Raw genomic sequence first — 27820 nt, 5'->3', positions numbered from 1 at the left:
GCATTCCGATATTACACTAGCAGCAGAGCAAGCCAGCACCTCCAATGCATACTGGCTAAGCTCTGGCCATGTATCCAACTTAGAGACACAAAACTTGAAGGGGGAAGAGCCGTCTTGGAGTACACTGAGAGGGCAAGACATGTAGTCTGTCACCATCTGATGGAAACGTTGCCTCCTGCTGACTGGAGCCGTCTGTGATGGTGTAGACATTTTTGGCGGGCACACAAAAGTTTTCCACAGTTGGGCCATACTGGTCTTGTGCTGAGGCACTGCTTCTGCTCCCTCTTTGTGCAGAGCTTCCTCCACTGCCTCGATGCACTGAGCTGCTTTGTAAAGCACTAGCAGCACTGCTCTCGATTGGACTGGAGAAGATGATGGACTGCACCAGTGTGTCTTGGTACTCCCGCATTTTATGCTCCCGGTTCAATGGTGTTATGAGGTTTTGAAAGTTGTCCCAGTAGCGAGGATCTAGGAGGGTGTACACCCAATAATCAGCCGTGTTGAGAATGTGGATGATGCGGCTGTCATTTCTCAGGCACTGCAGTATGAAATCAACCATGTGCTGCAGACTGCCAAGTGGCCAAGAAACGCTGTCCCCTGCTTGAGGTGTGATCTCTGCCTGTTCTGCATCACCCCACCCTCGCTCTACATACTGACTACTGGAGAATTGTGTAACTCGCTCCTCTGGACAGATGTCATCCTCCTCCATTGACTCCTCCTCATCCTCCTCACAAAGTGTTCCATGCCTAGGCCTTTGTGAGGAACCACGTCGCGCAGACTGTCCAGAAGCAGATGGCATTTGTGACTCCACATCCTCCACCTCTTCCACAACCTCATCCCTTAGCGCTTGCAGTGTTCTTTCAAACAGACAGATAAGGGGGACATAAATATCAAAAAGAACTCCGGCACACAAAAAGGCAGTTCCAAATAAATGGTAAAGTTTATTAATCCTCTGTTTTTTTTCTCTTTTTTCAAATATTTTCGAAAATACATACTCCGCATATAGGAAAAATAGGATGAATATACCAGGTATTAAATTCAAATTCAACGTTTCGGCTCTATGTAAGCCTTTATCAAGATATACCTGTATCTGCAATGATATAATAATGAACACAAATTAATATTTAAATACATATATCTTATAAACAAACAGAACAAAAAACACAAAATATAATAACCGTAGTATTGCCCTGATAACTCTCAGGGTCTGTATCATCCGTATATATGCAGCCTACAGCCTGCAGTGATCCTCAACCTACTGAACAGCCGTACAGCCAGCTCTTCCCTCTCCTAGTGTATCCTCACCCACCCCCTGCAGACTGTGAGCCCTCGCGGGCAGGGTCCTCCCTCCTTATGTACTCGTGTGCCTTGTTATCTGCTCATGTTTAATGTATTTGTCTATATTTGCCCCGTATTCACATGTAAAGCGCCATGGAATAAATGGCGCTATAAAAATGTATAATAATAATAATAATAATAATATATAAGCAAATCATCATGTATGTCACACTCCATCTATATGCATCTGGTGGAGAGACATATATAAAGAGAAACGAACACCAAATCCATCTGTCAAATCATATAAATTCATGGTAGTCCAGACAGTGCAAGGCATAAATTGCAGAAGTTGTAGTTGTGGACCAATACGGTAATTAGGACAGGCTATATAAGCGAGACCATATTATAGGGGAAAAAGGCAAAAAAAGGAAAAAAAGGAAAAAGAAAGAAACCCACTTGCACAATATAAATAGTAAAATATGTGAACCAGTATAGTAATGAGACAGGCTATTAAATACGGCAATATTCTAAAAAGGAAATAGGAAAGAAACCTCTTGCACATATAAATTCCATAAATACAACCTTGCCCATATACCCTAAGGCTGGAGTCACACTAGCGAGTTTTACGGATGTAAGAGCGCAGAAAATACGTCCGTAAAACTCGCCAAACAAACGGCACAATTATTCTCTATGCCCCTGCTCCTATCTGCCGTATTTTACTGATCAGTATTATACGGCTTTCTACGGCCGTAGAAAATCGCAGCATGCTGCGTTTGTCACCGTATTGCGCAAAAAAAACGCCAATGAAAGTCTATGGAAGCCAGAAAAATACAGATTACACACGGACCAGCAGTGTGACTTGCGAGAAATACGCAGCGGTGTTAGAGAGAAAAGCCGGCAATTCAGTGCGGTGTACAGTAAAATCACACTGACAGCTTACATTAGAATAGGTAGAATAAATGTGTACACATAGAATAGATATATATATATATATATACATATATATATATATATATGTGTGTCAGTGAGACACATATATGTATATATATTATTACTTCATACAGCGCTAGATAGCTTTAAAGCCGGTAATTCAATTGCCGGCTTTTGCTATCTCCTTCCTAAAACCCGACATGATATGAGACCTGGTTTACATACAGTAAACCATCTCATATCACCTTTTTTTTGCATATTCCACACTACTAATGTTAGTAGTGTGTATATGCAAAATTTGGCCGTTCTAGCTATTAAATTAAAGGGTTAAATGGCGGAAAAAATTGGCGTGGGCTCCTGCGCAATTTTCTCCGCCAGAGTAGTAAAGCCAGTGACTGAGGGCAGATATTAATAGCCTGGAGAGGGTCCATGGTTATTGCCCCCCCCCCCCGGCTAAAAACATCTGCCCCCAGCCTCCCCAGAAAAGGCACATCTGGCTCTCTGACTGCCTGGGCAATTTGGCAGGTGGTAAAGAGACAGATGGGTACTCTTCAGTGCTCTGTGCCTGAGAGGATGTGGCACTAATTGAAGTCGATGCATTAGCTGCCATCCATCCAACAACGGCTTCAATTTGTTCGTCCCGCAGCAGCGGGGTACGGCAAGCTCCTCTAAAGCTGCGCATGAAGGCCTGTTCCCTGCTAAAACTGGGGGATGATGAGTCACCGGTGCCCACAGCAGGCACAGAATCTCCATGTCCTCTCCCTGATCCACCTCCACGCCCATGTGCCTTCTTCATCTTGGTAGACTGATAAAGATAGGCAGAAAAGTACTAAGGGCTTAGTGTGCTTATTCCTGAACAGCTGCTAATAGGTATAAGAAACACTAATTTTATAAAGTGTGGACTAGACTTTAATATGAGCTAATGTGGCCTACACAACTGTAAAGTGGAGTGTTTGGTGACCTTTATTAACTTTTTGTTTTTTTCGCAGAACAGCCTACAGAGTGAGCTGCACTCACACATAGACCATGCAGACAGCTGGATAAATTTGAAAAAATGTGCAGCAGGCAGCACTAATTGAAAAAAGGACAATGGAACAGTACGAGGCAGTGACGCACCCTGAGCTGACTACAACCAGCTGTGGCGGCAGAACAGACTACAGAGTGAGCTGCACTAACACAGAGACCGTGCAGAAAGCCATGATCGGCGCTGCAAGGCCCAAAAAAGCTCCTCCATGTACTCCTAAATAGTGGTTTTCCACAATCTAGCAGGACACGGATGGAAACCAGTTGTCACACCGTTCTGTCTGTATCTGGTTTTCGGCGTGACAATGCATATGTTTGCTTTAACCCTTTACTCTTTTCCCCCTAATTTGAGCTGGGATACTGTTGGCTATTACCTGAAATTAGCCTTCTCAGTTCCCTGCTCTGCTGCACAGTCGTTCATGGGTTTTGGGGTATTTGCCTTGCTGCATACCTTCTTCATGTGCGGTCCCTGGTTGCTGCTGTGAAGCTGTCTGCAGGTTGTGAGGTCATTTGCAGCTGGTGCATGATTTTCCACGTGGGTCAGTGTATGCAGTTTCAGTCAGGTGCCCTGAGCCTCAGATCCTGCACTGTGGGTGCTGTAATGGTTTCTATTTGTGCTTAGGGCGTGCGCGGCCACACCTCCCCTGCTTTTATCAGGGTTAGGGTGTGCACTTCAAATGCTGTCCCCAGCCAATTGCTGAGGGGTAGCTCATATATAAAGCTTCCCTGCCGTATGGGCGGGGCCTGAGCTACACTCATAAAGCTCTTGAACTTTGCTATGTGTGATTGTGTTCCTGCACTTCTCCTGTCTATGTTTTGGTACCAAAGTCCTTGCCTTGAATCCTGTTTTGTCCTGTTCTGGCGCCTGTCCTGGAGGCAGTATATCCAAGCCCAAATCCTTGATCCTGTACCTGTCCTGTACCTGAACCTGTCTGAACTGTGTCTGTTGTGATTATGTTCCTGGAATCCCTCTGCATCTGGAGCCTCACTCCCAGTGACTTTGAGTCTCTTGAAACTGGTGTTTCTGCTGAGCATCTAGTACTCTGTGCTCTGACTACCATGCAGTGTTAACCCCAACTGGCTCATGTCCAGTACGGCGATGTTTGCACCATCTTTCTTGAGTTCCTTCCTAGGTCCGATGCCGAGAGCCTGATGACCGCAGTCTGGAACCTGATGACCGCTGTCTGGAGCTTGGAGCCGGATGACTCTGGTGGTGCCTGTAGGTCATGTCGGATGTCCGGAACCGAACGACTCCTGTCTGATGTCTGCCAGTGACCCTGGGTCCAGATGTCCTGATGTCCTGTCTGTACACTGATGTCCTGCTTGCGTCTTGATGACCTCATGGATCCTGATGTCCTGATATCCTGTCTGTTCCCTGATGTCCTGATGTCCTCCCTGTGTCTGATATCCTGATGTAACTGATGCCCTGGGCTGCCACGCCAGTGTCCCAGCTGACGACCTTGGCTGCCACTTCAGTGTCCCAGATGTCTATGCAGTATTCCTGATGTCCTGATGTTACTTGATTACCTGGGCTGCCATGCCAGTGTCCCAGCTGATGACCTGGGCTGCCACGCCAGTGTCCCAGATGTCTGTCCAGTATTCCTGTGTCCTGATGCCCTGCCTGTGTCCTGAGGTCTTTCCTGAGTCAGGATGTCCTGATGTCCTGTCTGTATCCTGATGTCTTGCCCACACCCTGATGTCCTCTTGTATCCTGATGTCCTGCCTGTGTCCTGATTTCCCTCCTATGTGTGCCTCAGTGATCCGTTGGTGCCTTGGGGTCCACTGGTGTACCCTTCTGATGTGTGGAATTGGGAGCCTGACTTTGTTTATGTACTGTGTGACTTTACTTTAGTAAACTTTACTTTCTCTATACCTAAAGTTGTGCGGTGTCTCTTTCCTTGTCCGCATGCTCAGCTGCCACAGAACCCCGGTCGCTCCCCTCCCCTAGTTCGGGTAGGCCAGGTCCCCCTCTGCGGTTTAAAGGGTCTGTATTGCATCCCCGGGGGAAACGCGCCCCACGCCTTCCGAGGTTGGTCGGCTTCGGGGCGTCTATGGGCTGCGGTTGCAGCTGACCGTAACACCACTAATAGGATAAATTTGAAAAAATGTGCAGCAGGCAGCACTAATTGAAAAAAGGACAATGGAACAGTATGAGGCATTGATGCATCCTGAGCTGGCTACAACCAGCTGTGGCGGCAGAACAGACTACAGAGTGAGCTGCACTCACACAGAGACCATGCAGACAGCCTTGAATGGCGCTGCAAGGCCAAAAAAACAAAAAAAAAGCTCCTCTATGTAATCCTATATAGTGTATTTCCACAATCTAGCAGGATACGGATGGAAACCCACTAATAGGATAAATTTTAAAAAATGTGCAGCAGGCAGCACTAATTGAAAAAAGGACAATGGAACAGTATGAGGCAGTGACGTACCCTGAGCTGACTACAACCAGCTGTGGCTGCAGACCAGACTGCAGAGTGAGCTGCACTCACACAGACAACTTGCAGACAGCCGTGAACAGCGCTGCAAGGCAAACACAAGGTTCCCACACAGCGATTGCTAAATTAGCCTGGGTAAAGCACAATGAAGCAAATCGCTATCTCAAAACTGGCTTTCAGTCATAACAGTGTCCTGTCCCTAACTGAATTCACAGCAGAGTGAACCCAAAATGGCGGCGGCGACTTTTATAGTGCATCATGACATCATTTCAGCAGCCAATCACAGCCATGCCAGTAGTTACATGCCTAACATCCAGAACAGGATGTGCCCACTCTTCTAATGATTCCTGATTGGCTGAATTAACTGAAACTGGCTCTTTGCATTATGGGAACTTCCGATTCCAGCATCCGATATTGCAAAAGTATTGGAACTCAGTATCGGAATTCCGATACCACAAATATCGGCCGATACCCAATATTTCCAGTATCGGAATGCTCAACACTAGGGTTGAGCGAAACGGGTCGAACATTTTCAAAAGTCGCCGACTTTTGGCTAAGTCGGGGTTTCATGAAACCCGATCCGACCCCTGTGCGGGGTCGGCCATGTGGTACGCGACTTTCGCGCCAAAGTCGCGTTTCAATGACGCGAAAAGCGCCATTTCTCAGCCAATGAAGGTAAACGCAGAGTGTGGGCAGCGTGATGACATAGGTCCTGGTCCCCACCATCTTAGAGAAGGGCATTGCAGTGATTGGCTTGCTGTCTGCGACGTCACAGGGGCTATAAAGAGGCGTTCCCGCCGACCGCCATCTTACTGCTGCTGATCTGAGCTTAGGGAGAGGTTGCTGCCGCTTTGTCAGAAGCAGGGATAGCGTTAGGCAGGGTCCATTAACCACAAAACCGCTTGTGCTGCAGCGATTTGCACTGTCCAACACCACCCTCGGTGTGCAGGGACAGTGGAAGTTTTTTTTTTTTTTTTTTTCCCCTCAGCGCTGTAGCTCATTGGGCTGCCCTAGAAGGCTCCCTGATAGCTGCATTGCTGTGTGTACGCCGCTGTGCAAACCAACTGCTTTTTTCAAAGCACAAATCCTCTTGTTCCTTCCTTTCTGCACAGCTATCTTTTTTGTTTGTCCACACTTTTTATTTCATTTGTGCATCAGTCCACTCCTTATTGCTGCCTGCCATACCTGGCTGAGATTACTGCAGGCAGGGAGATAGTAGCTGCCTGCCATACCTGGCTGAGATTACTGCAGGCAGGGAGATAGTAATTGTAGGACATTCCCTGTTTTTTTTTTTTTTTTTTTTTTGGTGGGAGATTAAGATTGGCAATTTGGCATTTCTGCTAGAGTGCCATCCCTGTGTGTGCCATCTCTCTCACATAGTGGGCCATAGAAAGCCTTTTCATTTTTCTGTATTTTTTTTTGTGGGGTGTATAAATTCTCCCTGATAAAAATACAGTGGGAGATTAATATTGGCCTTTGGGCTTGTGTGCCAGTCCTGAGTGTGCCATCTCTCTCACAAATAGTGGGCCATAGAAAGCCTATTTATTTTTTTTTTTGGTTTTATAAATTCTCCCTGAAAAAAAGGGAGATTAATATTGGCCTCTGGGCTTGTGTGCCAGTCCTGAGCGTGCCATCTGTGCCAGCCCTGAGCGTGCCATCTCTCTCACAAATAGTGGGCCATAGAAAGCCTATTTAATTTTTTTTTTTGTTTTATAAATTTTCCCTGAAAAAAGGGAGATTAATATTGGCCTCTGGGCTTGTGTGCCAGTTGTGAGCGTGCCATCTGTGCCAGTCCTGAGCGTGCCATCTCTCTCACAAATAGTGGGCCATAGAAAGCCTATTTAAATATTTTTTTGGTTTTATAAATTCTCCCAGAAAAAAAGGGAGATTAATATTGGCCTCTGGGCTTGTGTGCCAGTCCTGAGCGTGCCATCTGTGCCAGCCAGCCCTGAGCGTGCCATCTCTCTCACAAATAGTGGGCCATAGAAAGCCTATTTAATTTTTTTTTTTGTTTTATCAATTTTCCCTGAAAAAAGGGAGATTAATATTGGCCTCTGGGCTTGTGTGCCAGTTGTGAGCGTGCCATCTGTGCCAGTCCTGAGCGTGCCATCTCTCTCACAAATAGTGGGCCATAGAAAGCCTATTTAAATATTTTTTTGGTTTTATAAATTCTCCCAGAAAAAAAGGGAGATTAATATTGGCCTCTGGGCTTGTGTGCCAGTCCTGAGCGTGCCATCTGTGCCAGCCAGCCCTGAGCGTGCCATCTCTCTCACAAATAGTGGGCCATAGAAAGCCTATTTAATTTTTTTTTTTGTTTTATCAATTTTCCCTGAAAAAAGGGAGATTAATATTGGCCTCTGGGCTTGTGTGCCAGTTGTGAGCGTGCCATCTGTGCCAGTCCTGAGCGTGCCATCTCTCTCACAAATAGTGGGCCATAGAAAGCCTATTTAAATATTTTTTTGGTTTTATAAATTCTCCCAGAAAAAAAGGGAGATTAATATTGGCCTCTGGGCTTCTGTGCCAGTCCTGAGCGTGCCATCTGTGCCAGTCCTGAGCGTCCCATCTCTCTCACAAATAGTGGGCCATAGAAAGCCTATTTTATTTTTTTTTTGGGTTTTAGAAATTCTCCCTGAAAAAAGGGAGATTAATATTGGCCTCTGGGCTTGTGTGCCAGTTGTGAGCGTGCCATCTGTGCCAGTCCTGAGCGTGCCATCTCTCTCACAAATAGTGGGCCATAGAAAGCCTATTTAAATATTTTTTTGGTTTTATAAATTCTCCCAGAAAAAAAGGGAGATTAATATTGGCCTCTGGGCTTCTGTGCCAGTCCTGAGCGTGCCATCTGTGCCAGTCCTGAGCGTCCCATCTCTCTCACAAATAGTGGGCCATAGAAAGCCTATTTTATTTTTTTTTTGGGTTTCAGAAATTCTCCCTGGAAAAAAAAAGGGAGATTAATATTGCCCTTTGGGCTTGTGTGCCAGTACTAAGTGTTCCATCTCTCTCTCTCTCTCAGTCAGTGGGCCATAGAACGCATATTTTTGGTTTTATTTGTTTTCTAAATTCTCCCTGAAAAAATCATTTTATTTTATTTGGTTTCTAAATTCTTCCTGATAAAATCATATTTTTTTTATTATTTTTATTTCTAAAGTCTCCCTGAAAAAAAAAAAAAAAAAACAACCAAAAAAACAGTGGGAGATTAATATTGGCCTTTCTGCTTGTGTGCCAGTCTTGACTCCTGGGTGTGCCATCTCTCTCTCTCTCTCTCTCTCTCTCTCTCTCTCTCTCCAATTGTGGTCCATAGAAAGCCTATATTTTTTTTCCTTGATTTGGGTTCTAAAATCTACCAGAGAAAATAACTACATCAATCATTGGTAGAAAAATATTGGCCTCTGGGTTTGTGTGCCACTCCTGACTCCTGTGTGCGTCATCTCTCAGTCAGTGGGCCATAGAACGCCTATTTTTGGTTTTATTTGTTTTCTAAATTCTCCCTGAAAAAATCATTTTATTTTATTTGGTTTCTAAATTCTTCCTGATAAAATCATATTTTTTTTATTATTTTTTTTTCTAAAGTCTCCCTGAAAAAAAAAAAAAAAAACAGTGGGAGATTAATATTGGCCTTTCTGCTTGTGTGCCAGTCTTGACTCCTGGGTGCGTCATCTCTCAGTCAGTGGGCCATAGAACGCCTATTTTTGGTTTTATTTGTTTTATAAATTCTCCCTGAAAAAATCATTTTATTTTATTTGGTTTCTAAATTCTTCCTGATAAAATCATATTTTTTTTATTATTTTTTTTTCTAAAGTCTCCCTGAAAAAAAAAAAAAAAAAAACAACCAAAAAAAACAGTGGGAGATTAATATTGGCCTTTCTGCTTGTGTGCCAGTCTTGACTCCTGGGTGTGCCATCTCTCTCTCTCTCTCTCTCTCTCTCTCTCTCTCTCTCTCTCTCTCTCCAATTGTGGTCCATAGAAAGCCTATATTTTTTTTCCTTGATTTGGGTTCTAAAATCTACCAGAGAAAATAACTACATCAATCATTGGTAGAAAAATATTGGCCTCTGGGTTTGTGTGCCACTCCTGACTCCTGTGTGCGTCATCTCTCAGTCAGTGGGCCATAGAACGCCTATTTTTGTTTTTATTTGTTTTATAAATTCTCCCTGAAAAAATCATTTTATTTTATTTGGTTTCTAAATTCTTCCTGATAAAATCATATTTTTTTTATTATTTTTTTTTCTAAAGTCTCCCTGAAAAAAAAAAAAAAAAAAAAAAAAAAAAAAAAACAGTGGGAGATTAATATTGGCCTTTCTGCTTGTGTGCCAGTCTTGACTCCTGGGTGTGCCATCTCTCTCTCTCTCTCTCTCCAATTGTGGTCCATAGAAAGCCTACATTTTTTTTCCTTGATTTGGGTTCCAAAATCTACCAGAGAAAATAACTCCATCAATCATTGGTAGAAAAATATTGGCCTCTGGGCTTGTGTGCCACTCCTGATTCCTGTGTGCGTCATCTCTCACTCAGTGGCCCATAGAAAGCATATAGTTTGTTACATTTGTTTTCTAAATTCTCCCTGCAAAAATCTATTTTTTTTTTTTTGGGGGGTTTCTAAAGTGTTCCTGAAAAAAATAAAAATAAAAAAAAAATAATAGTGTGACATTAATATTAACATTTGTGCTTCAGTGACAGTCCTGCGTGTGGGGCATCTCTCTAATTTGCAGCCACCAAAAAAAGAGTGTGTAACATTGGGCCTGATTTTCGCTGTGGTCTCACCAACCTGTAAAGGGGTAGCTAAATCATACTGAAGTTATAGCTCACCGTGTAAGTTGTGTGACTGCAACAAATAACGTTAGTTTGGTTACGTTTTTAAAACAATGAGGAAGTCTAGTGGAAGAGGTCGTGGCCGGGGGCGTTCATTGTCAGCTGGTAATGAGGGTAGTGGTAGTGGTGGAGCATCAGGTGGTCGTGGGGGAAAAAATATTGCACCTAAGTCTGGAGCTGTGGAGCCAGGTTCGTCGTCCGGCTACACAAGGCCTCGAACGCTCCCTTTTCTGGGATTAGGAAAACCGCTTTTAAAGCCGGAGCAGCAAGAGCAAGTTTTGGCTTATCTTGCTGACTCAGCCTCTAGCTCTTTTGCCTCATCTCGTGAAACTGGTAAAAGTAAAAGCAGCGCGTCGTTAGTGGATGTTCACGGTCAGGGACAAGTCACTTCCTTGTCCTCTTCAGCAAAAACAACAACAGAGAAGAATGCAGCAGGCGACACAACGGGTTACTCCATGGAGCTCTTTACACATACCGTCCCTGGCTTAGAAAGTGAAGCAGTTAACAGTCCATGCCCATTACAAATTGAATCTGACATGGAGTGCACTGACGCACAGCCACAGCCAGACTACTATGCTGGTCCTTTGACTCAGACCACAACATTGCCCTCGCAGGGTGCTGATCAAGAATCAGACCCTGATGAGACTATGTTGCCCCATCACGAACGCTATACCACCGAACGACACGGTGACACAGACGAAGTTGCGCAGGAGGTACAAGAAGAGTTATTAGATGACCCAGTTCTTGACCCCGATTGGCAGCCATTGGGGGAACAGGGTGCAGGCGGCAGCAGTTCTGAAGCAGAGGAGGAGGAGGGGCCGCAGCAGGCATCAACATCGCCACAGGTTCCATCTGCCGGGCCCGTATCTTGCCCAAAACGCGTGGCAAAGCCAAAACCTGGTGGAGGACAGCGTGGCCATCCGGTTAAAGCTCAGTCTGCAATGCCTGAAAAGGTATCCGATGCTTGAAAGAGTGCAGTCTGGCATTTTTTTAAACAACATCCAATTGATCAGCGCAAAGTCATCTGTCAAAAATGTTCTACTTCCTTAAGCAGAGGTCAGAATCTGAAAAGTCTCAATACTAGTTGCATGCATAGACATTTAACCACCATGCATTTGAAAGCTTGGACTAACTACCAAACGTCCCTTAAGGTTGTTGCACCCTCGGCCAATGAAGCTAGTCATCAACGCAACATCCCTTCCGGCAGTGTAGGACCACCATTTAGCGCACCACCTGCTGTATCTGTGCAGGTATCTTTGCCAGGCCAAAGCAGTCAGGGTCAGGGAATCACCAGTTTCGTAGTAGGAAACACTGCATCTAGGGCACCGGCGGCAACAATACCATCTCCCACCGTCTCTCAGTCTGCCATGTCCACCGGCACCCCCGCTAGTTCCACGATCTCCAGCTCTCCAGTCCAGCTCACCCTACATGAGACTATGGTTAGAAAAAGGAAATACTTAGCCTCGCATCCGCGTACACAGGGTTTGAACGCCCACATAGCTAGACTAATCTCGTTAGAGATGATGCCCTACCGGTTAGTTGAAAGCGAAGCTTTCAAAGACCTGATGGACTACGCTGTACCACGCTACGAGCTACCCAGTCGACACTTTTTTTCCAGAAAAGCCATCCCAGCCCTCCACCAGCATGTTAAAGAGCGCATCGTCCATGCACTCAGGCAATCTGTGAGCACAAAGGTGCACCTGACAACAGATGCATGGACCAGTAGGCATGGCCAGGGACGTTACGTGTCCATCACGGCACACTGGGTAAATGTGGTGGATTCAGGGTCCACAGGGGACAGCAAGTTTGGGACAGTTCTGCCTAGCCCACGGTCTAGTAAACAGTTGTCTGTAGCCGTTCGCACCCCCTCCTCCTCCTCCTCCTCGTCCTCCTGCAGAAGCAAGAGCTCGTCCACAGACCGCAGTCGCACAAACACTCCATCCGCACCTGCCACTGTTGCACACCAGGTCTCCCATTATGGGGCAGCTACTGGCATACGTCAGCAGGCTGTATTGGCTATGAAGTGTTTGGGCGACAATAGACACACCGCGGAAGTTCTGTCCGAGTTCTTGCAGCAAGAAACGCAGTCGTGGCTGGGCACTGTAGATCTTGAGGCAGGCAAGGTAGTGAGTGATAACGGAAGGAATTTCATGGCTGCCATCTCCCTTTCCCAACTGAAACACATTCCTTGCCTGGCTCACACCTTAAACCTGGTGGTGCAGTGCTTCCTGAAAAGTTATCCGGGGTTATCCGACCTGCTCCTCAAAGTGCGTGGACTTTGCGCACATATCCGCCGTTCGCCTGTACACTCCAGCCGTATGCAGACCTATCAGCGTTCTTTGAACCTTCCCCAGCATCGCCTAATCATAGACGTTGCAACAAGGTGGAACTCAACACTGCACATGCTTCAGAGACTGTGCGAACAGAGGCGGGCTGTTATGTTTTTGTGGGAGGATACACATACACGGGCAGGCAGTAGGATGGCAGACATGGAGTTGTCAGGTGTGCAGTGGTCGAAGATTCAAGACATGTGTCAAGTCCTTCAGTGTTTTGAGGAATGCACACGGCTGGTTAGTGCAGACAACGCCATAATAAGCATGAGCATCCCCCTAATGCGTCTGCTGATGCAAAGTTTGACGCACATAAAGGATCAGGCGTCTGCACCAGAGGAAGAGGAAAGCCTTGATGACAGTCAGCGATTGTCTGGTCAGGGCAGTGTACATGACGAGGTACCGGGCGAAGAGGAGGTGGAGGATGAGGAGGATGATGGGGATGAGTATATTTTTAATGAGGAAGCTTTCCCGGGGGCACGGGAAATTGGTGGCGTGGCAAGGCCGGGTTCTGGTTTTTTGAGGGACACAAGTGACGTAGATTTGCCTGCAACTGCCCCTCAACCAAGCACAACCGCAGATTTGACAACGGGAACTTTGGCCCACATGGCGGATTATGCCTTGCGTATCCTCAAAAGGGACACACGCATTACAAAAATGATGAACGATGACGATTACTGGTTGGCCTGCCTCCTTGATCCTCGCTATAAAGGCAAATTGCAAAATATTATGCCACATGAGAACTTGGAACTAATATTAGCAACAAAACAATCAACTCTTGTTGACCGTTTGCTTCTGGCATTCCCTGCACACAGCGCCCGTGATCGTTCTCACACGAGCTCCAGGGGCCAGCAGACCAGAGGTGTTAGAGGGGCAGAAATCAGAAGTGGCGTTGGACAGAGGGGTTTTCTGACCAGGTTGTGGAGTGATTTTTCTATGACCGCAGACAGGACAGGTACTGCAGCATCAATTCAAAGTGACAGGAGACAACATTTGTCCAGTATGGTTACAAACTATTTTTCATCCCTTATCGACGTTCTCCCTCAACCGTCATTCCCATTTGATTACTGGGCATCCAAATTAGACACCTGGCCAGAATTGGCAGAATATGCATTGCAGGAGCTTGCTTGCCCGGCAGCTAGTGTCCTATCAGAAAGAGTATTCAGTGCTGCAGGTTCAATACTAACAGAAAAAAGGACTCGTCTGGCTACCCAAAATGTAGATGATCTAACCTTCATTAAAATGAACCACAACTGGATTTCAAAATCTTTTGCCCCACCCTGCCCGGCTGACACCTAGCTTTCCTATGAAAAGGTCTTGCCTGTGGACTATTCTGAATGACTTTTCCAATCTCGTAATTTTCTTCACCTGATTGTCCAGCATACGACATGTTTCCACCTCACGAAATGGCCAAACTCCCCACACGGGGCCGTGCTATCGCCACTTTGCGCTTGGACCCTTGAGAGTGCTGTTTGTCTGAAGAGGTGGGTGTGGCCGCTTTTGGTCGACGGCACTGCCACTGGGTCCCTCATAGTACAATAAAGTGTCTCTGGCGGTGGTGGTGCGCACCCAACGTCAGACACACCGTTGTAATATGAGGGGCCCTGTGCCTGTACCGCCGGCCACAAGACAGTTCCCCCCCCCAGCTCAAACAGTGCTCTACCACTAGCAAAATTATCTCTCACAGCTTCACCAATGTGTAGTCTAGCCGCTGACATCCTTCAATGCCTGGCACTGACAATACCATTGTTTTGACATTTTTGTTATGTTAGGCCTTCGAAGCCTGTCTGCGGTCCCTTCTTTCTACAACTACTACACTGACCAGGCCACTGCTGGCCGTGTTACCCTGGAACCAATTTAAAAGTGCCTACAGTCAGCCCAATTTTGTTATGTTAGGCCTTCGAAGACTGTCTGCCGTCACTCCTTCCACTAGACTTCCACTGACCATACACTGCTGCCCATGTACCCCTGGAACCAATTTAAAGTGCCTACAGCCAGCCCAATTTTGTTATGTTAGGCCTTCGAAGCCTGTCTGCGGTCACTCCTTCCACTAGACTTCCACTGACCAGACCACTGCTGCCCGTGTACCCCTGGAACCAATTTAAAAGTGCCTACAGCCAGCCCAAGTTTGTTATGTTAGGCCTTGGAAGCCTGTCTGCGGTCACTCCTTCCACTAGACTTCCACTGACCAGACCACTGCTGCCCGTGTACCCCTGGAACCAATTTAAAAGTGCCTACAGCCAGCCCAAGTTTGTTATGTTAGGCCTTGGAAGCCTGTCTGCGGTCACTCCTTCCACTAGACTTCCACTGACCAGACCACTGCTGCCCGTGTACCCCTGGAACCAATTTAAAAGTGCCTACAGCCAGCCCAAGTTTGTTATGTTAGGCCTTGGAAGCCTGTCTGCGGTCACTCCTTCCACTAGACTTCCACTGACCAGACCACTGCTGCCCGTGTACCCCTGGAACCAATTTAAAAGTGCCTACAGCCAGCCCAAGTTTGTTATGTTAGGCCTTGGAAGCCTGTCTGCGGTCACTCCTTCCACTAGACTTCCACTGACCAGACCACTGCTGCCCGTGTACCCCTGGAACCAATTTAAAAGTGCCTACAGCCAGCCCAAGTTTGTTATGTTAGGCCTTGGAAGCCTGTCTGCGGTCACTCCTTCCACTAGACTTCCACTGACCAGACCACTGCTGCCCGTGTACCCCTGGAACCAATTTAAAAGTGCCTACAGCCAGCCCAAGTTTGTTATGTTAGGCCTTGGAAGCCTGTCTGCGGTCACTCCTTCCACTAGACTTCCACTGACCAGACCACTGCTGCCCGTGTACCCCTGGAACCAATTTAAAAGTGCCTACAGCCAGCCCAAGTTTGTTATGTTAGGCCTTCTAAGCCTGTCTGCGGTCCATTCTTTCAACTACTACTACACTGACCAGGTCACTGCTGCCCGTGTACCCCTGGAACCAATTTAAAATTGCCTACAGCCAGCCCAATTTTTTTATTTTAGGCCTTCGATGCCTGTCTGCGGTCCATTCTTTCAACTACTACTACACTGACCAGGTCACTGCTGTCCGTGTACCCCTGGAACCAATTTAAAATTGCCTACAGCCATGTGTTATTATTTTAGGCCTTCGATGCCTGTCTGCGGTCACTCCTTCCACTAGGCCTCCACTGACCACACCACTGCTGTCCGTGTACCCCTGGAACCAATTTAAAATTGCCTACAGCCAGCCCAATTTTTTTATTTTAGGCCTTCGATGCCTGTCTGCGGTCCATTCTTTCAACTACTACTACACTGACCAGGTCACTGCTGTCCGTGTACCCCTGTAACCAATTTAAAATTGCCTACAGCCATGTGTTATTATTTTAGGCATTCGATGCCTGTCTGCGGTCCATTTTTTCAACTACTACTACACTGACCAGGTCACTGCTGCCCGTGTACCCCTGGAACCAATTTAAAATTGCCTACAGCCATGTGTTATTATTTTAGGCCTTCGATGCCTGTCTGCGGTCACTCCTTCCACTAGGCCTCCACTGACCACACCACTGCTGCCCGTGTACCCCTGGAACCAATTTAAAATTGCCTACAGCCAGCCCAATTTTTTTATTTTAGGCCTTCGATGCCTGTCTGCGGTCCATTCTTTCAACTACTACTACACTGACCAGGTCACTGCTGTCCGTGTACCCCTGGAACCAATTTAAAATTGCCTACAGCCATGTGTTATTATTTTAGGCCTTCGATGCCTGTCTGCGGTCACTCCTTCCACTAGGCCTCCACTGACCACACCACTGCTGTCCGTGTACCCCTGGAACCAATTTAAAATTGCCTACAGCCAGCCCAATTTTTTTATTTTAGGCCTTCGATGCCTGTCTGCGGTCCATTCTTTCAACTACTACTACACTGACCAGGTCACTGCTGTCCGTGTACCCCTGTAACCAATTTAAAATTGCCTACAGCCATGTGTTATTATTTTAGGCATTCGATGCCTGTCTGCGGTCCATTTTTTCAACTACTACTACACTGACCAGGTCACTGCTGCCCGTGTACCCCTGGAACCAATTTAAAATTGCCTACAGCCATGTGTTATTATTTTAGGCCTTCGATGCCTGTCTGCGGTCACTCCTTCCACTAGGCCTCCACTGACCACACCACTGCTGCCCGTGTACCCCTGGAACCAATTTAAAATTGCCTACAGCCAGCCCAATTTTTTTATTTTAGGCCTTCGATGCCTGTCTGCGGTCCATTCTTTCAACTACTACTACACTGACCAGGTCACTGCTGCCCGTGTACCCCTGGAACCAATTTAAAATTGCCTACAGCCATGTGTTATTATTTTAGGCCTTCGATGCCTGTCTGCGGTCACTCCTTCCACTAGGCCTCCACTGACCACACCACTGCTGTCCGTGTACCCCTGGAACCAATTTAAAATTGCCTACAGCCATGTGTTATTATTTTAGGCCTTCGATGCCTGTCTGCGGTCCATTCTTTCAACTACTACTACACTGACCAGGGCACTGCTGGCCGTGTACCCCTGGAACCAACATCAGAAAATATAAAAATAAGTATTTTGCTTATAAAAAAGAAAATACTGGTGAGATATCAAATGCAGACATTTTAACATTAAAAACAAACACACAACTCTAATCTGGTACAGTACTAAAAATGGCCACCAGCTACAATTACTTTCTCCTGCAAGTAGTTAACTGAAAGTTTTTTTAAATTGAAAACACACATATGGCATCCACCGAGTGTTGTCCTGTCGCGTCTTCTTTATATTATTGCCGAGAAGATGCAAAATAATGAAAATAATAAAATCATTAATTACCAAAATAATAGAGAAAGTCAACACCACATTGCAAATAAACATTCATTCCAAATAAAGAAGCAGGGCGCGTCCGAGGGTGAGTATATACCTAATAAGAATATAATCACCCTCGGACGCGCAATGCTTATTTCCAACAGCCTTCCTTCCTAAGAATCAGCCCTTCCGTGGTGTAGAGAGACGTTGTGTTACACTCCAAGGTGTTCCCCAGGTTGCCTTTCCTGAGCTTCGATCTTCCGGCTCTCGTTTAGTAGTTCTTGGAAACTACTCTGCATTAGGCCTTCAAATTGGGTATGGGGTGTAGAGAGATGGTGTGTTCCACTCCAAGGTGTTCCCCAGGTTGCCTTTCCTGAGCTTCGATCTTCCGGCTCTCGTTTAGTAGTTGTTGGAAACTACGCTGCATTAGGCCTTCAAATTGGGTATGGGGTGTAGCGAGAGGGTGTGTTACACTCCAAGGTGTTCCCCAGGTTGCCTTTCCTGAGCTTCGATCTTCCGGCTCTCGTTTAGTAGTTCTTGGAAACTACACTGCATTAGGCCTTCAAATTGGGTATGGGGTGTAGAGAGAGGGTGTGTTACACTCCAAGGTGTTCCCCAGGTTGCCTTTCCTGAGCTTCGATATTCCGGCTCTCGTTTAGTAGTTGTCGGAAACTACGCTGCATTAGGCCTACAAATTGGGTATGGGGCGTAGAGAGAGGGTGTGTTACACTCCAAGGTGTTCCCCAGGTTGCCTTTCCTGAGCTTCGATATTCCGGCTCTCGTTTAGTAGTTGTCGGAAACTACGCTGCATTAGGCCTACAAATTGGGTATGGGGTGTAGAGAGAGGGTGTGTTACACTCCAAGGTGTTCCCCAGGTTGCCTTTCCTGAGCTTCGATCTTCATGCTCTCGTTTAGTAGTTGTCGGAAACTACGCTGCATTAGGCCTACAAATTGGGTATGGGGTGTAGAGAGAGGGTTTGTTACACTCCAAGGTGTTCCCCAGGTTGCCTTTCCTGAGCTTCGATCTTCCGGCTCTCGTTTAGTAGTTGTTGGAAACTACGCTGCATTAGGCCTTCAAATTGGGTATGGGGTGTAGCGAGAGGGTGTGTTACACTCCAAGGTGTTCCCCAGGTTGCCTTTCCTGAACTTCTATCTTCAGGCTCTCATTAAATTGTGGTTAAACGGAACAACTGCATTTGGCGTACTAGTTGGTTTGGGGCCTACTATCGGTGTCTGACACTCCTTGCTGTTCTCCTGGTTTCCTGTCCTGAAATTCCGTTTTCAGGCGCTCGTTAAGTAGTTGTTAATGTTAGACTGCATTTGGCGTACTAGTTGGTTTGGGGCCTACTATCGGTGTCTGCCACTCCTTGCTGTTCTCCTCCACTGAACAAAGCTGTGCCGCCTGTTTACTACGGTTGCCAATTTTGAACTGCATTTCGACTACTTACTGATTTGGCCCTACTCTCTGTGTCAGCCTCTCATTCCAGTTGTCCTCCACTGCAATGCCCCCTGGTTATTCCTGTGTTACCAATTTTGAACTGCATTTAGCCCACTTTCTTCTTTGGGCCTATATCTGTGTTTCCACTTCATCGTGCCCATTGCCCAGCCAGTGATAGATGAGTCTGCTGGTACATTGACCCATAACGCAACATTCCCCGTGCACGCTACACAACAACATTGTGACCCTGCTGAAAGTCAGGTTGCTCTTCCCGCATACCATACCACCTTACACGGGGACAAAGAGGAAGGTGCAGATGAAAGTGCAGGTTCCTTCATCAGGTGGGGGGAGGAATACTAGTTGGCGACGTCACTGGCACAGGGCCTCTCATAGTACGCAAAAGTGTTGCTGCCGGTGGGAGGCGCCCCCGCCGTGCAAACACACCGCTGTACTTTGAGGGGCCCTGTGCCAGTGCCAATGCCAACGAGTGGGCCCCCCCTGCTTGCTCAGGTTCACAGCACTTGCAAAGTTGAAATACTTACCTCTCCCTGCTCCACTGCCGTGACGTGGTCCAGATTTCCTGGGCCCACTAATTACTTGAACCAGCCCTACCCCCCACAACTTTAGCCAAATGACCCCCAATTTCAAATGCCTTCCAATTATTATAAGGTAAATTACGCTTGACAAGCTTCATTAAGAAGAATGGATGGTTTTGACATTAAAATGGCCACTCTAGGTGTTTTCCTGGCCCCCACTCACTGCCGACTATGCTGCCCCATTGACTTGCATTGGGTTTCGTGTTTCGGTCGATCCCGACTTTACGTCATAATCGGCCGATTTCACTCGACCCGACTTTGGACATAGTCGGGTTTCGCAAAACCCGGCTCGACTCTAAAAAGGTCAAGGTCGCTCAACTCTACTCAACACTAGTGATCATCTGGGGATGATTTAGCAAAGCTGGAATTGGGCAGGTTAATCTTTGCAAAGGATGTATGAATCAAGCCACATACAAGATTATCCAGGAAAACAGGTGATTCCTTCTGCTTAGGCAATGTTCCCCAACTCTGAGGACTGTTTTTTCCAGCAGGACAATGCGCCATGCCACACAGCTAGGTCAATCAAGGTGTGAATGAAGGACCACCACATCAAATCCCTGTCATGGCCAGCCCAATATCCAGACCTGAACCCCTTTGAAAACCTCTAGAATGTAATCAAGAGGAATATGGATAGTCCCAAGTCATCAAACAAAGAAGAACTGCTTACATTTTTGTACCAGGAGTGGCACAAGGTCACCCAAGATGCATGAAAGCTGTGATTAAAAACATGGTTATTCTACAAAACATTGATTTCTGAACTCTTCCGGAGTCAAAAAATTAGTATTGTTGTTTCTAAATGATTATGAGCTTGTTTTCTTTGCATTATTTAAGGTCTGCAAGCAATGCACTTTTTTCACTTTTTTGTTATATTTTATTTTTACCATTTTTGTTTTTCAGAAAATAAATACAAAATGTATTGATCGGAACTTCGGAGACGTGTTGTCAGTAGTTTATAGAATAAAAAAACAATTTACATTTTACTCAAAAATTTTCAATAAAGAGAAAATTCAGACAAACTGAAAATTTTGCAGTGGTCTCTTAATTTTTCCCAGAGCAGTAATATATATATATATATATATATATATATATATATATATATATATATATATATATATATACTGTATATATATATATATATATATATATATATATATATATATATATATACTGTATATATATATATATATATATATATATACTGTATATATATATATATATATATATATATATATAGTTGCTGGGTACTGTGAAGAGCAGAACAAAAATGATTACCTCAATGAACAAAAATAAAAAAAAAAGAATTTGTGATAAATATTGACCTGTCCATTCAAGGACATTTTAGCTATAGTATGAAATCCTGTTTTTCTTGTCTGTGGAATTGCCTTTGTACTGTTTGTTGTGAAACTGCCGCCCACGAAACTGTTTTCTTTTCTTTTCTTTCTTTCCTGTTTTGTCTCTTTGTTTAAACATGCAAAACTTGTATAACCACTAAACCTACTGAAACAACTATATAAAGAAGGTATAGCACCTTGAAGGCAGGCGTGCTTCAGAGACTTCCCAGTGATACACTATACAAGACGTGTCTTGTGTATTATTTCTGGTGATTCCCCACTTCCAAAGGCTGCTCCGACTGAGTGTGATCCCGACATTTCCTGGCGCCTGAACAGGGACCCGAGGTCTGTGTATTCCTTCAAGAACACCGGCAGAATACGAACGAAAAGAGAATCTGGGATAATGGACGGCAGATGAACAAAAACCTGGCCAGGTAAGAGACACTGTTAGATCTCTTATATCTGCCCTGCACTGTCCGTAAGATTTTCTGTGTCGTGTTCTTTAGCGGGTAGTTCTAGTAGAGGAGGATACCTATAGCTCGGGTTCTTGAACTATTTAGGAATTGATCACCTCACGGAGTACGGCATTGAATGAGAGTGAATGTGAATAGAAGGTGTGTGGAAGTTGGGAATAGCCCTATAAGCCGCCCAGGGGGTTGAAACAGAAGAAGTGACTGTCCCACTGGGCAACGTGGTTGCGTCCTTTCGGGGAGACCTCCGCGCCTATGTTCAATCTCTGATCCTGTCATTGACAAAAACCTGGTGACGGATAAGTGTATGATAGTATGAGCCCAGGACAGATAAATTAGCCTGGGACAAGAATACGTTGTATGTGATAGTATAAGCCCAGGACAGATAAATTAGCCTGGGACAAGATACGTTGTATGTTCTTTTTCTTTTTCTGTCTGGTTGCATTTGTGTTGTTTGCTATAGGTGTAGGAATCAGGATTTTCTTACATCAACACAGTTTAAACATCCTAGCTCCTTAGGAAGAAGGTAACGAGGTATTCTCATACCCAAACGCCACCTAGGGCAAGAAAAAGACATCCTAGCTCCTTAGGAAGAAGGTAACGAGGTATTCTCATACCCAAACGCCACCTAGGGCAAGAAAGCTCAGGATAAGAAAATGGGGAATAAGCAAACAAAGTCGGAACCAGAAGAATTAGATATCTATACTATCATAAAGGAGAGAAGTGGTGAAGATGCCACTAAGGGGCTGAAAAAGATTTTTAGTAAGTTTGGAGTTACTAGGGCAGAAGCTTTTAGTAGAAAACTATGGGAAGGAATTCAGGAAAGGAAAAAAGGCATAATCAGAGACAAGAAATGGATAGATCAGATCCAAGCATTGATTGATGTCTCTAGGGTAGCAGAAAATGAGGGATGGACATATAATCAACAGAGTAAAAAGTGGTGTATTAGACCCACAGGCTGTGGAGAAAAACAAGATGTGGAATCTAAAAATACCCCACCCCCATACCTTAACCCACATGCCCCATCTTTTCTCCAAACACCACCTCAAAGTTTAGCCGGACCAGGAGGATGGGTATGTCCGCACTGTGGACAACAAAATCCAGACTGGAGAAATGATTGCCTAGCCTGTTGTACACCTAGACATGGCGCTGTACTTGCCCCTGTTAGGGTAGTACCAAGACCCTTTAGGGAACCTGGTGCTGACGGAGTAATGGAAACTAGATATCACCAAACTCGACAATATTTCCCTTGGTCCCCCGCTGAAGGCATGTCTCTCTTGCATAACGCACCAGATCCCACCCAGTGTCCAGTTAGATTTGCACAATATATACAGCAAATTATGCAGACTCACGCTGGAGTTTGGGCAGATGGAGAAGAATTATGTAGAATGAAAATGACTCCTGGACTCTTCCAGGAGCTATTAGCGAATCTACAGGTACATAGGCCCCAAGCAGGAGATGGTGCCTTACAAACGATAGAATCAGGTACACAATTTGTAGATCACTTAATGGTTTTCATGAGGGAGAGACAGAGGCAGAGAGGAACAACGGGAGTGGTGGCTCAGAAATCTGGACAATCAGTAGACGAATATTATCTAAGTGTAGAAAATAATTTCAGAGATGAAGGCATGGATCTAACCGCTCCAGGAATGATGAGGTTAGTTACAAAAACCTTTATAGATGGATTGTCTCCAAAAGTGAAGGAAAAGCTTAAGGCCGCAACCCCTGATTGGAGAACCTTGGAAGACCCACACCTGGCTAGACAGAAAGCTGTAGGGATAGAAATGGACTTAAGAGAAAATTCTAAGCCAGTAAGAATTGCACAGGCTAATACTGGCTCTGCTAATCAAAAGTTTACTTGTCATTACTGTAAGAAGCCAGGACATTTCCAAAGGGAATGTAGGAAGAGAAAAGCAGATATAGATTCAGGAACCTTTGTACCCAAAAATAGGATAAATAACCCAGTGCCTGATCAAACAGACAGCTCAGAATGACTGAAAGTTATGCAGGTCTCTCTTCCTTCTAGAAGACCAATAATACAAGTTGAAGTTGAGGGTAAAAATGTACCTTTTCTGATAGATACGGGAGCAACATCCTCCATTTTAAATCAGGACTTTTTACCATATCCTGACAATATATCCTCAAAGGTTACATATGCAGAAGGGTATGATGGTAAAATTCAGGCGTTGCCCTTTACAAAACCTTTAAATGTGAGCTTTGGCCCTAAAACTTTTGTATCCAAATTTTTATTTGCTAAAGGTGCACCTACCTGCTTGTTGGGTACTGATGTCTTAAGTAAAATGCATGCAAACATCCATTTTAGAGAAGATGGCACAGTTATGCTGACCATCCCTGAAGATGCAGAAACTCTGGAACCATATGTTAGAATACAGGCAATGGAGGATTTTCCCGAAATTTACACTCAACAAGCAAAAATTGACTTGTCTCGGGTTCCTGACAGCCTATGGGCAAAAGGAGACACTGATGTAGGATTTTTATCAGTAGCTCCTATACTGTTAGAAACTGCCCCGGGAACCATATTACCTCAGCTTAGGCAATACCCCATCAGCGCCCAGCAAGAACAGGCGATTTCTCAACAAATTCAGGATTATGTGTTACAAGGTGTTTTGGTAGAAATCAGGTCACCCGCCAATACACCCTTATATCCTGTTAAAAAGAAAGTGTCCTCCAAAGAAACTATGGTGACATATCGCATGGTGCACGACTTACGGGAAATCAATAAGGTTTTGGCACCGGTCACCCCTGTGGTACCGAATCCTCATACCTTACTGTCTCAAATTCCCAGCACTGCTGCATATTTTACGGTAATTGACTTATCAAACGCATTTTTTTCTGTGCCACTACATAAGAACTGTTGGCATTTGTTTGCCTTTACATTCAAGGGTAAACAATTAGCATGGACAAGATTGCCACAAGGTATGGTACACTCACCAACTTTGTACTCTGAAGCAATGCAGACCGTGCTAAAAAATTTCATCCCAGAACCAGGAGTAGTCATTCTACAGTATGTAGATGACTTACTTATTTGTTGCCCTGATGAACAGACGGCAGTTACCTCAACTGTTAATTTCTTAATTTTCCTAGCGCAAGAAGGCTGTAAAGTAAATAGACAGAAACTCCAGGCTTGTCAACAAACAGTCGTGTTTTTAGGTCACTGCATATCACAGGGCATCAGACACCTCACACCTCAACGTACGGAAGCCATACGTAACATGCTTGAACCCAGGAATCACAAACAGCTGCGTGCTTTCCTAGGTATTGTTTCACACTGTAGACAGTGGATCATACATGCAAGTCAACTCATGCAGCCTTTATATGACTGTATTGCCAACACACCATATTCACTCAGTGAAGAGGCTAAACAGTCATTTTCCTCTTTGAAAACAGCACTGGTATCAGCTCCGGCTTTGGGACTCCCAGACTACACTAAACCTTTTCAATTGATGGCAGCTGAAATATCCTCACATGCTACAGGGGTGCTCACTAGTGTTGAGCGATACCTTCCGATATCGGAAAGTATCGGTATCGGTTTGGATCGGCCGATATTCAAAAAATATCGGATATCGCCGATACCGATACCCGATCCCAATGCAAGTCAATGGGACCAAAATATCGGAATTAAAATAAACCCTTTCTTTCCTTGTAGGTTCATTCTACATGAAGGAAAACAACTAAGAATAATGTAGGATGTATGGGGGAGGTGGCGGAGACATTAAAGGCAATGAGGATTAGTCCAATCAAATAGAATAGCATGATTTTTTTTTTTTTTAAAGACGTTCGGATTGAAAAAGATATTGACTATGTAAATTTTTTTTTATTTTGTCAGATATTGATGTTTCACTATTCCACGACCTTCCCCTTCTTTTTTTTCCTTTTCCCACACTTTCATCTTCATCATCATCAGCATCTTTGACATCAACTTCTTCACCTTATTCATCTTCTTCTTCATCTTCTACCTATTTTTTTTTTTTATTACATTCTTCATATTCATTTTCTTCAACTATTATTATTCTTCCTATTCTACATATTCTTTTTATTCCACTGTTATTATTCTTCCTATTCTACTTCTTCATCATATTCTCATTTGTGACAGGCATTCCCGTAGTTGTTATCTATAAAAGTTGGAAGATTACACCTTCCGTTCTGCCAGTCACAAAAGTTACATTTGTCCGCGTTCAGTTTGGCCTGCAGCATCAGGCTTTATCCAGGGGCACCACGAGGAGGAACGGACTCACCCCCATACACTGCTTAGTCTTCTTCTGCATATAATTTAGATAATATCTTTTGCTCTGATATTAAGTGTTATGCTTAATGTTCTTCTGCTCTTTGTTCTGCAGCCTCTTGTTCTTCTGCTTCTCGGTCTTCCATGTCGTCGTCTCCAGGGTCGTCGTCTTCAGTGTCGTCATCTCCGCCGTCGTCGTCTCCGCCGTCGTCGTCTCCGTCGTCGTCTCCGCCGTTGTCGTCGTCATCGGGGTGGTCTTCCGGGTCGTCGTCGTCGTCGTCGTCATCGGGGTGGTCTTCCGGGTCGTCGACTTTAAGGTCTTAAACTTGGAAATGTAGCAGAAGGTACAAGAAGGCTGAGAAAATGCCAAGAACCAGCTGATGGAACTGGAACTCGGATGGCTACCCGAAGGTTCAAGAGCCTATGGAACTACCGAGGACCAGCTGATGTTACTGGAACCCGGTTACTAAGCAGGAGGTACCCGTGCTAAAAAGCACTACCAAGGACCGCCTGACGTTGGCGGAACTCGGATACCCAGAAGGAGGCACCTAAGCCAAAGGCTCTGCCCGGAACCAGCTGACGTTACTGGAACCAGGATGGGGAGCAGAAGGTACAAGAGCAAAAGACACTGCCGAGAACAAGCTGACGGTACTGGAACCCGGATGGGTAGCCGAAGGTCCAAGAGCCAATGGAACTACCGAGGACCAGCTGACGTTACTGGAACCCGGTTACTAAGCAGGAGGTACCCGTGCTAAAAAGCACTACCAAGGACCACCTGACGTTGGTGGAACTTGGATACCCAGAAGGAGGCACCTGCCCGGAACCAGCTGACGTTACTGGAATCAGGATGGGGAGCAGAAGGTACAAGAGCAAAAGACACTGCCTAGAACCAGCTGACGGTGCTGGAACCAGGTGGTGGACCCGAAGGCCCACAGGAGAGGAGAGAACAGCTAGGCCGCGAGGCAGCCGCGTCTCAGTGAAGTTGACACAACCCGGAAACAGCTGACGGTGCTGAAACCAGGCTTGGCACGAGGGAGTACCTGTGACAAGAACACTGCCGAGAACCAGCTGGCGGTGCTGGAACCCGTATGCGTTGCCCCAGTGTGCAAGAGCCAATGGCACGACCGAGGACCAGCTGACGGTGCTGGAACCCGGTTACTAAGCTGTAGGTGCCCGCGCTTAAAAGCACTACCAAGGACCGCCTGGCGTTGGCGGAACTCGGTTACCCAGGAGGAGGCACCTAAGCCAAAGGCTCGGCCCGGAACCAGCTGACGGTGCTGGAACCAGGTGGTGGACCCGAAGGTCCACAGGAGAGGAGAGAACAGCTAGGCCGCGAGGCAGCCGCAGTTACCGAACCCCAACAGTCCTACAGGGGGAGCTGGGCCTACTGGCACTACAGAACCAGCCTTGACTACCAGTTCACGCAGCCCACATAGGAAGCTCCTAAACTGGAGGCACCCTGGAGTTGGCTAACTCGACCGCACCACGACGGGGCAAGCATAGGCATCTCAGTGAAGTTAACACAACCCGGAAACAGCTGACGGTGCTGAAACCAGGCTTGGCACGAGGGAGTACCTGTGACAAGAACACTGCCGAGAACCAGCTGGCGGTGCTGGAACCCGGATGCGTTGCCCCAGTGTGCAAGAGCCAATGGCACGACCGAGGACCAGCTGACGGTGCTGGAACCCGGTTACTAAGCTGTAGGTGCCCGCGCTTAAAAGCACTACCAAGGACCGCCTGGCGTTGGCGGAACTTGGATACCCAGGAGGAGGCACCTAAGCCAAAGGCTCGGCCCGGAACCAGCTGACGGTGCTGGAACCAGGTGGTGGACCCGAAGGTCCACAGGAGAGGAGAGAACAGCTAGGCCGCGAGGCAGCCGCAGTTACCGAACCCCAACAGTCCTACAGGGGGAGCTGGGCCTACTGGCACTACAGAACCAGCCTTGACTACCAGTTCACGCAGCCCACATAGGAAGCTCCTAAACTGGAGACACCCTGGAGTTGGCTAACCCGACCGCACCACGACGAGGCAAGCATAGGTGTCTCAGTGAGCTTGACACAACCCGGAAACAGCTGACGGTGCTGAAACCAGGTTTGGCACGAGGGAGTACCTGTGACAAAAACACTGCCGAGAACCAGCTGGCGGT

This window comes from Ranitomeya imitator, chromosome 1 (assembly GCF_032444005.1).
Source record: "Ranitomeya imitator isolate aRanImi1 chromosome 1, aRanImi1.pri, whole genome shotgun sequence".
NCBI classification, from domain to species: Eukaryota; Metazoa; Chordata; class Amphibia; order Anura; family Dendrobatidae; genus Ranitomeya; species Ranitomeya imitator.
Note: the sequence above shows the minus strand (reverse complement) of the source record.